The sequence below is a fragment of the Alligator sinensis genome, unplaced genomic scaffold (assembly GCF_000455745.1).
Source record: "Alligator sinensis unplaced genomic scaffold, ASM45574v1 scaffold939_1, whole genome shotgun sequence".
NCBI lineage: Eukaryota > Metazoa > Chordata > Crocodylia > Alligatoridae > Alligator > Alligator sinensis.
In genome coordinates, this window is record NW_005841995.1 from 1,256,852 (window position 1) to 1,265,484 (window position 8,633).

Sequence of the window (8,633 nt, forward strand, 5' to 3'; positions counted from 1 at the left end):
TAGCGGGGTTCATCTAACCCCAGCTCTCTTTCCTGCCTATGCAGGGGGTCGGACTGGATGATCTATTGAGGTCCCTTCCAACCTTAGCATCTATGAATCTATGAAACATTTGGTAGGCTTGTCCGAATAGATCAGCACAGTTCAAGGCCTTAGACTTAGACCACGAAGTCCCATTTTTGGAGCCACTTAGGCAGTTGGGCCCAGCTTATGGAGGAGGTTCTCAGCAGTTGAGTAGAACAAAGCTTAAATATGATTTAAAATTTGATCTGTCAGGCCAGATTTTCAAAGGCAATCCAATGAAGTTGGACATGCTTAAATGCTTTTGAAAATTTCACTGCATACCTATCTGCTACTTTAGAAACCTAAATAGGATGAAAACCTGGCCCTTGAGGAGACTAAGATCCATTTACATTGTTAGTATTACCAACAATGCACAGTAATCACGATGCATAGAGGAATAATACAAAAGGGAAACAGGTAACCTCTAAAGGACACTGCTAACTGCCCCTAGTCCCGACTAGCTAGATTTTGGGGGCATGAAACCTCCCCTAGATACTGAGGCCCCTCCTCCCCTGTGGAGACCTTGGTCTCTTCCCCTGTGAGGACCCCAAATCCCCTCTTCCTGGGCACTCATGTCTCCTTAGCCTTCCCGTGGGTCTTGGCTCATCTCTCTCTTCTCTGTGGGTGGGGCTGGTCGAAGCTCCCGCCTTGCTGGGGCTGCAGCTTTGCTCGCAGTGGAAAGGCTTGAGCTGCCTCATGCAGCTACCAGGGCCTGTCTACTCTCCCAGACCTTCTGTGTACCCTCCAGTACCCTGGGGCCTCTGCCACTGGCAGAAATGTGGGTCCGTGCTGCCTTGTACAGTGGCAGGGTTTTCTTTGGCTCTCTCCAAGCCCTGTGCACTGATCCATGCACCGTGGGACCTCTGCTGCTTGCAGGGTTGGGGACCCGTGCTGCCTCCTGCGGTCCCAGAATTCCTTCAGCTCTCCCAGCCCTGTGCAAGGACTCGTGCACCAAGGGAGATGAGGGTGGGGACCCACACTGACTCATGCAGTGGGGTCCCTTCACCTCTCCAGCCCTGTGCACCAACCCGTGCCCTGAGGCCTCCTGCCTTGTGCAGGGTTGGGGACCCACGCTGACTCATGCATCTGCCAAGGTCCTGTCTACTTTCTGACCCTCCGTGCACTGATCTGTGCACCGACGGTGCAGCTGTAAATTATTACAGGCACTAACTTAATGTGCCATAATTGCGGCACATTAATGAATGTGTAGTCACACCCAGCATGTGTTAATGCACAAGTTTCAACATGAATCGAATATCCAGAAATCTGAAGCCATGAAATTAGGAAAAGATCATTCTGATAATACATGGTAATATTTATCAGCTGTTACTGCCCACAAGATGTATAAATAATCAAGCTACTATTTTTAATGAAACTAACAATGATATGTCTATGAATTATCTGGGGTGTAAATATGTGTTTTCGAGCGATAACTATAACCGTACAACATAAAAGATTAAATTACATGATTTTGAAAGTTTGCTATGTGTTTTTTTTCTCCTGTAAATATATGTGTCGATTAAAGAAATTTACTGGCCAAATGTTGCTTTCAAGGCCTTTTCTCATAACAATTTTTGTGGAAGTCTTGTGTGTGGTGTTGGCTGCTACAGTAAGTCTACATTTAAATTAATTAAACTGTTGACAGTTAAATTGTACTAAGTAGCGATATAAAAAATGATTCCCAGATTTTTTTCCATACAACTTAAAAAAAATCTGAAGAACTTAGTTCTAAACATACGTCTGGGCAGATGTCAAAATGCAGAGTGTTATTGCATTATACTGTATGAGTCCAAGACACCATGATACTACTCTTGCTTAAGTATTCATAGTGGATTTGATGATCTATTTAAAAGAAAACTTTCGTAGAAACATAAACTCTTATCTTATACGATATAATAGCACCTCTGATGAACTGATTCTAGAGTAAACATAGGAACCTAGGGCTGGGTCATCCTGGGTCACTGAGTTCTGTCCCCAGCTATCACAGGCACCATGTCATATAATCCCTTTCATAACCTTATCAAGCCCCATCTTAAAAGCAGTCAGGTTTTTCACTCCTATTACTTCCACTAGCTCTTCTGCTTGCACTTTTTATTCAAATCAAAGATTTTTTACATTGAGAGCTTTATGGATATTTGACTAGAATTGCACGACTGGTTTTGAATGTTTTCCTTGGGAATTTAATTTTAGTAAATGAAACTTATTTTGAAATAAATGGTTATTGTACTGAATTGCACAATACCAGAAAGAAGCTGTGGACTCTGTTGTGGCTTTCTGTTTAAACTATAGCACAATACTTTATACATCTTTGAGAAATGAGATGGAAAATGTCACAGGTATTATAAATACAATGCTAATTTAACAACTAGGTCACAGAGGCCGTGTCTACATGAGCAGTGGACTGCGCAATAACCGCCGCTCATGTTACTGCACAGCACTGTCTCTGCATAGTTTTTTTTCAGATGCTACTGCACAGTAGCAATGAGCTACTGTCTCATGTAGATGTGCCCAGAAATACTTAGAGCATGGCTATTCCCCAAGTATCTTGCTTAATTTTTGTTCATTATATTAGTTTATTTAATTAACCTTTCTATGGACTTGAATAAAGAAACCAGTCCTGTTTTAGACAAGCTGTAATGCATATATTTGCCTTTAAACACATATTTCAATCCCTTTGACTTCAGGCAATAACATTAAGCACACAGTTAAATGTGTGGCTGTATTGGGGTAAAACTCCAAGCCCAAACAGCACAAGGTTAGCAGCAAATAACTACATTTTAAAATGCTAATACAAGATGAAATATATGAATTTGTTCCCTCAATTCCCCTCCCCCCCAGGATTTACTAATAACTTATTAACTAAATACCTGCCACAAACAGAAACAATTTTTGTGCATTACTATGGAGTGTACTTGGACATGAAAGTGCTGTGATTCTATGCCAAAGAGACTAACAACAGTGAGGATATCGCACTGTTTCCTTAATGAGCAATGAATGGAAGTGTGAAGGTGAAAGGACAGATTCTAGGTTAGAGAGTGACAAGGTGAGATTGCTTCTTTATCACACTTAAAAAAAAACCCCAAGCATCATGTTTGAAAGCAGCAAAAAAAAACTGGCTGGGAATTGTTCTGTAGCTCACAGGCTAATGATTTGAGTTCGTTCCCATTACTAGCTTCATGGGAACTGTCAACTTGCTACAGAAACTTTTAATTGGTTTATGAGTGATAAATTCAAGTCACTTATTCCCTAAAACATCTGTTTTTGTTTTAGTCCTCCTACATCAAATATTTAGTGATATCCCAATGTAGCATACGGTTTCCAAGTCATATTTCATGGGTTATCTGTCAATAAAATCCCATTAAATTAGACATAATGAAATTAGTACAATGTAGTCGAGAAGTTTCTGCCATCAAGATATCAAAATGCCACTATTCCCCATTTATTTATTTTTCTTATTGTTCACAGGATTGCCTCCTTCTTGGAATTAGAGAGAAAAAGCCATGAGACATTGCTTATTTTACCTCTTTTCTCCGCCTTCACCTCCTTATTGGCCTGGAGCTAGTACAATTTGTATTGTATGTATACTGGAATTTAGCCAGCAGAAGCAAAACTTCATGTTGCACCCAATAGGAAAATTCAGTCATTTCTCTTATTCAGTGGAACACATAGTCTAGTATTTGTTTGAAGATCTGTCCAGTCCTTGTGGCAGCAGGGAAACAAATGTAAACAGAGAGCTGTGACAGCTAAAATGAGAAACAATCCTGAAAGGACTTTAGTTTTATGCACAACATGTCTGAAGTTCTCATCTTACACTGATTTGTATAGAAAGAAAAGTATTTTTATACGGTAGTTGTCATTGTTGTAGTTCTTGCAGATATTCTGACCTGATATTTAAAACTCATGATTTTGTGGACCTGGAATATTTATCTACTCATGTGGAGAAGAAAGCAATTTTTCCCCTATTATTTATTTATTTTGTATTTTTAAGCCTTTGGTTAGCATAAATTGGAGAAAGCTAATGTCATGAAGAACCAGGCCAGCTGAAATCAGTTGAAACAAAATCTGGATCAAATATTTGTCAAAAGAAGCAAAAGGAGAAGAGGGGGGAAAAGAGTTTGTAGACTAACTTTCTTAACAAATTTGAGTGCAATAAAATAAAATTAGATTATAAGGACACAATTCTCAGTGGTTTCACACAGCACAGTAATAGCCTTTATGCTTGGAAATTTATGGGCCACGGACAGTTTATAAGAAACGATGTAGTTCATCAGAGAACCAGACTGATGGAACACAAGGGAGCATTCTGCACAGGAAGTTGGGTTTTGGAATAATACTTACTTTGATAAAGTTGTTTTGTTAGCTAAGTAAAACAGTAGGGAAGCCAACGGCCACTTAGGCTTCAAACATAAATATATATTTATAAGTCACCCAGCTGCTTAATTGAGATCGCTAGTGTTTTCACTAAGTATATCTTATCCAAAAAACAGTAACACAGAAAATAACAACAGCAGCAAAGACCTGCTTCATGTTGAAGTTAATCAGTCAACAGGGAATAATGGAACGTTGTTCAGAGGCCAGGCTCTGATACTCTTACTATTGCTGACCAGCACCTTACTCCATACAGTGCAGTTCTGTCGGTTTCAGGGAGACGTCTTGTGAATTAAGATGCTATTCAACATGAGTGACAGCATCGGATTCACTTCTTAGTGGTTTGCTCTCTCTCATTTCTGTGTTCTTTCATGCATTTTTTCACTAGGAAAGAAGTATAATTTAACTCATGGTATGAGTAGTATTATGAAAGACTTGCAATACTTGGAATGCGAAAGGATGCATTTTGGGCATGTGCCAAACATTAGTTCTGTTGACCAAGACAAGGAAAATACAATTTCCCTTGATGCTTTAAAATTTTCTCAGATGAAGGTTAAACAGGGGGTGGCTCATTAAATCTGAGCAGAGAGCTGGAAAATAAGATTTCACACTCCTGGGATAGGACAGGCTGCATGCGTTTGGGGTTTTACACAATCTTTAGGATATTTGACAGGTTCTGGGAGTTTTGTAAAAATATTATTCAAAATAAAATATAAGATGGAGTCAGCTGAGGTCACCAAGGGTATACTGCATGATTGGAGGCTTACAACCTTCAAATCAAACTGTTCTGAGGTATAGGATTTTTTGGCTGACTTAACAAAGGTACTGAGGTACCTAAATCCAATGTTTTAGGTGCCACAAAGTTCCTCAAAACCTCTGCTCATTTGCCACCTGGCTTTGTACTAATCTAAAAATCTGCAGATAAGCACACCCAGAACTGCTTAAGTTTTGATGTCCCTGAGCTGCTCAGCAGCCTACCTCATACCTCAGCCCCAGTGAGATTCACCAACTAGGCATTGTCCTCCCATCTGTTTTGCATGCCCAAATTCAATAGGCACTCTCAAAATGCACCTACTGGTTTAGGTCTTGTACAAAATAGCAGAATACAGGGCTTTTTAGGGATTTGCTAACTTGATTATGTGCACTGATGGGACTAGTGGTTAGGACTTACACCTGGGAACTGGGAGAATTGTTTTCAGGTTCCTGCTCTCACTGATTTGGAACAAAGACCTCTCCTGCAGGCCTGGCTTGGTTTGGCTTGTTGTAAGCATCTAACTCCAGTAGTTGTGGTAGCATTGGAGGGATGTTGTAGCCATGATGGTCCAGGAAATCTGTGAGAGGCAAGGATTTTTGTGGATAGTATCTTTTATTGGACCAACTCCATGGTTGCAGTAGATTTAAGACAAGCTTTTGAATGCAGGGTATTCTTCCTCAGGTCGAATGAAAAAGCAGGCACAACTAGAGTGAGCCTGGGAACAAAAATTCATAGCTGGCAGGAAAATAAAATCCAAGGACTGAGCACGGACTTTAACTTTATACCGAGTCATTACAATCTACTTGATTCCTACTAATCTCTATTTCCTCCACAGGTGTCAATGCTGTCTGCTGGGAATCCTATTGCTGAGGGTCCTGCCCCTCCCCGGGCACTGTATGGGGAATCTCAACAGCCAGCTCGGGACTGTGAATTCCACTGGGAGGCAGGACACCTATGCATTAGGTGTTGCAATACATACATCCATTTGCAGATTTAGCACCAGACTTCTGGCACCTACAGGGTGCATCTACATGTGCATTAATGCACTTTTCCTAATGCGCATTAAATTTAGTACCTGTGGGCATTTATACACATACTTTTTCATTCGGCTACATGCTGGAGATGTGCTGTTTCAGAGCAGACTCAATTAATCGAGTACGCTGCACATGTGAGCTGATGCACACTGCACTGCACCACATGCAGTTGTATCAGCGGTGAAATTCATGTAAGCATGCAGAAAATGGCAGCGGTGCACTTTTGAACTAAAGCACCTCTGAGGTGTTTTAGTTCGAAATCGCACTGCCACCATTTTCTGTGTGCTGACATGCATTTCGCCACTTATACAACTGCAAGTGTCGCAGTGCTGGGTGCTTTTCAAAGCACTTGCATGTGTAAAAATACCCTCTAATGTGAGGTACTAAATTAATGCACATAAAGTTATCCTAATGTGCAGTAGCACAAACACGTGATTTTTTAGGTGATGCTTAATGCACGGTAGCCTATTTTATTGTGTATTAGCATAATAGTGCTTTTTTTACGCGATGGTTTAATGCGCAGTAAAATAGGCTACTGCACATTAAAGCACATAAGTAGATGCACCCAGAGACCTTTAAAAATCTGCTCTTTAGCTCTTGGTCAATCAGAACTATTCTTGTTAAATTATGCCTAGGTTAGGGAGTAAATGCAAGAGAAGGAAATGAAAGAAGAGGAAAGAGGACTACGGAATTGTAGCCAAAATTTTCTCAACATTTCTCTTTGCTGTTTCTTCCTGTTGTCAAAAGATATTTCTGTTCACATAAGGGTTGCTCCTTCTTATTCTCACAGCCCGTTTTTTCCTCCTGTTTTATCAGCAGAGAAGCCTTAATGGTGAATTAGTGACGTCTTTGTTATTATGGCAATAGAATGCAATGCCATCTTAATGCAATTTCCCTGTAGGAGTGAGCAGAAGGAGAAGCTAGGATGTAAGAGAAAATGATCTTATTCAAATATAATTATCTGAAACAAAGGCAGAAAGCTGCTGGGGAACTCTGTTGCTTTTTCTGTGTTCTCTTTTTTTTGGGCCTGTACCCACAAATAATAAATTATACCTTAAGGAACATTACATGTCTCTCTAAAACTGTTGTCCCTTTTCAATAAGTACTTGCTGTTACTGATAGTTTTAAGTGGCAATGGCTGCAAAATTAACAGCCGGCTATGTAATTTGAATAGTTCAGATTTTGGGGGCCTGTGAATTCAGGGTACTGGTCTCTGTTATTGTTCTGGGAGTAGATAGAAAGTCACACAATACATGGAATTAGTTAGATTCAGTGTTACAGATGTAAAAGAGATCAGAGGTCTAATTCTGATGGTACCATTATTCACCCTCCTTACAGTAATGAACATGCCATTAAGTTTACAAGGGAATATTATACAGACAATAAGGAGACCAATTTCTTTCCACCCCCCACATTACATGGGAAGTGCTGCAGTTTTGGATTGTTTATTTTGTTTGGTGGAGGTTGACTGGCGTAATAGGCCACACGGGGGGGATCTCAAATGATGTAGCAGCTTGGTCAGCTCAAGGGTGTTGAAGAGAGCTGCGTGAAATCAGTTTAATTTCATGTGGTTTCGGCAAACCCAAACTGGCAGGTTCAGTTCACACCCCACGGAGGTAGCTTTGAGTGCCTGAGTTTGCCTGAAACCTGAAACTCTCTACGGATCTCAAATGAACCCTGGCAACACTTGTCACTTTCATAATGAAACCAAGGAGTCTGACAGTTTTCTCCTCACCTCGCAGATTTCCCACTCTACAACAGTTCTCTTGCAGGGAGCCAAGTGGATTTCTACTGCTTCCACCTGTGATGGTTTCAGGGGTAGATAGCTGATTCTCTTTGCCCTCTTTGGTCCATAGAAGTAGCAATCTTGAGTCACAGCAAGCTAGTTACTGGTAAATATCCATTCACTGACCAGTAGGGCTGTGAGAAGCTTTAGTCCCTGATTCACTTCGGTGGAGATGCCGCCTGATTCAGTGGCTGAATCTCCGAATCCAAATCGAAACAGAGGACCTTTTAATCTCTCCAAAATGATTTGGAACCCTCCGAATCAATTTGGAGAGTGTCCCAGGGACAACGGGACTAGAGGGAGACCCCGGCCCAGAGCCAAAGGAAATACTCACTTATGCTTCGCAGGAGGTGGGAGCAGTGGCGGCGTGCAGGCTGGGGAACCACCCGCTTGGCTCGTTAGCCGCGCTTTCATACAGCTGGGGCGGAGTGACATCAGAGAGAGGCGCCGCTCAGAGGAAATAAAATGCGGCCCCAAAGGCAGAGGGGGCGCGCTGCGAGAGGACGTAAAGCCTGGGGGGAAGCCCGGGAGTGGAACCGGGCACCCTCAAGGGGCCTTGGCCGTGGGCCGAATAGGCTGCAGCAGCGCTGGGAGCGACAGAGGCTGGGAGTGCCACAGTGCCGAGGAAGAG

General features: G+C 41.7%; 1 long non-coding RNA gene across 1 annotated transcript in view; it reads left to right on the forward strand.

Moving 5' to 3' along the window:
- The window catches only part of LOC112549916, a 35,872-nt gene extending 29,534 nt beyond the window's left edge, over nt 1–6,338 (forward strand). The window contains exon 3 of the long non-coding RNA XR_003093539.1: nt 6,018–6,338. This is a non-coding gene — a long non-coding RNA (uncharacterized LOC112549916). The remainder of the gene's footprint in view (nt 1–6,017) is intronic.
- The last annotated feature ends 2,295 nt before the right edge of the window (nt 6,339–8,633 follow it).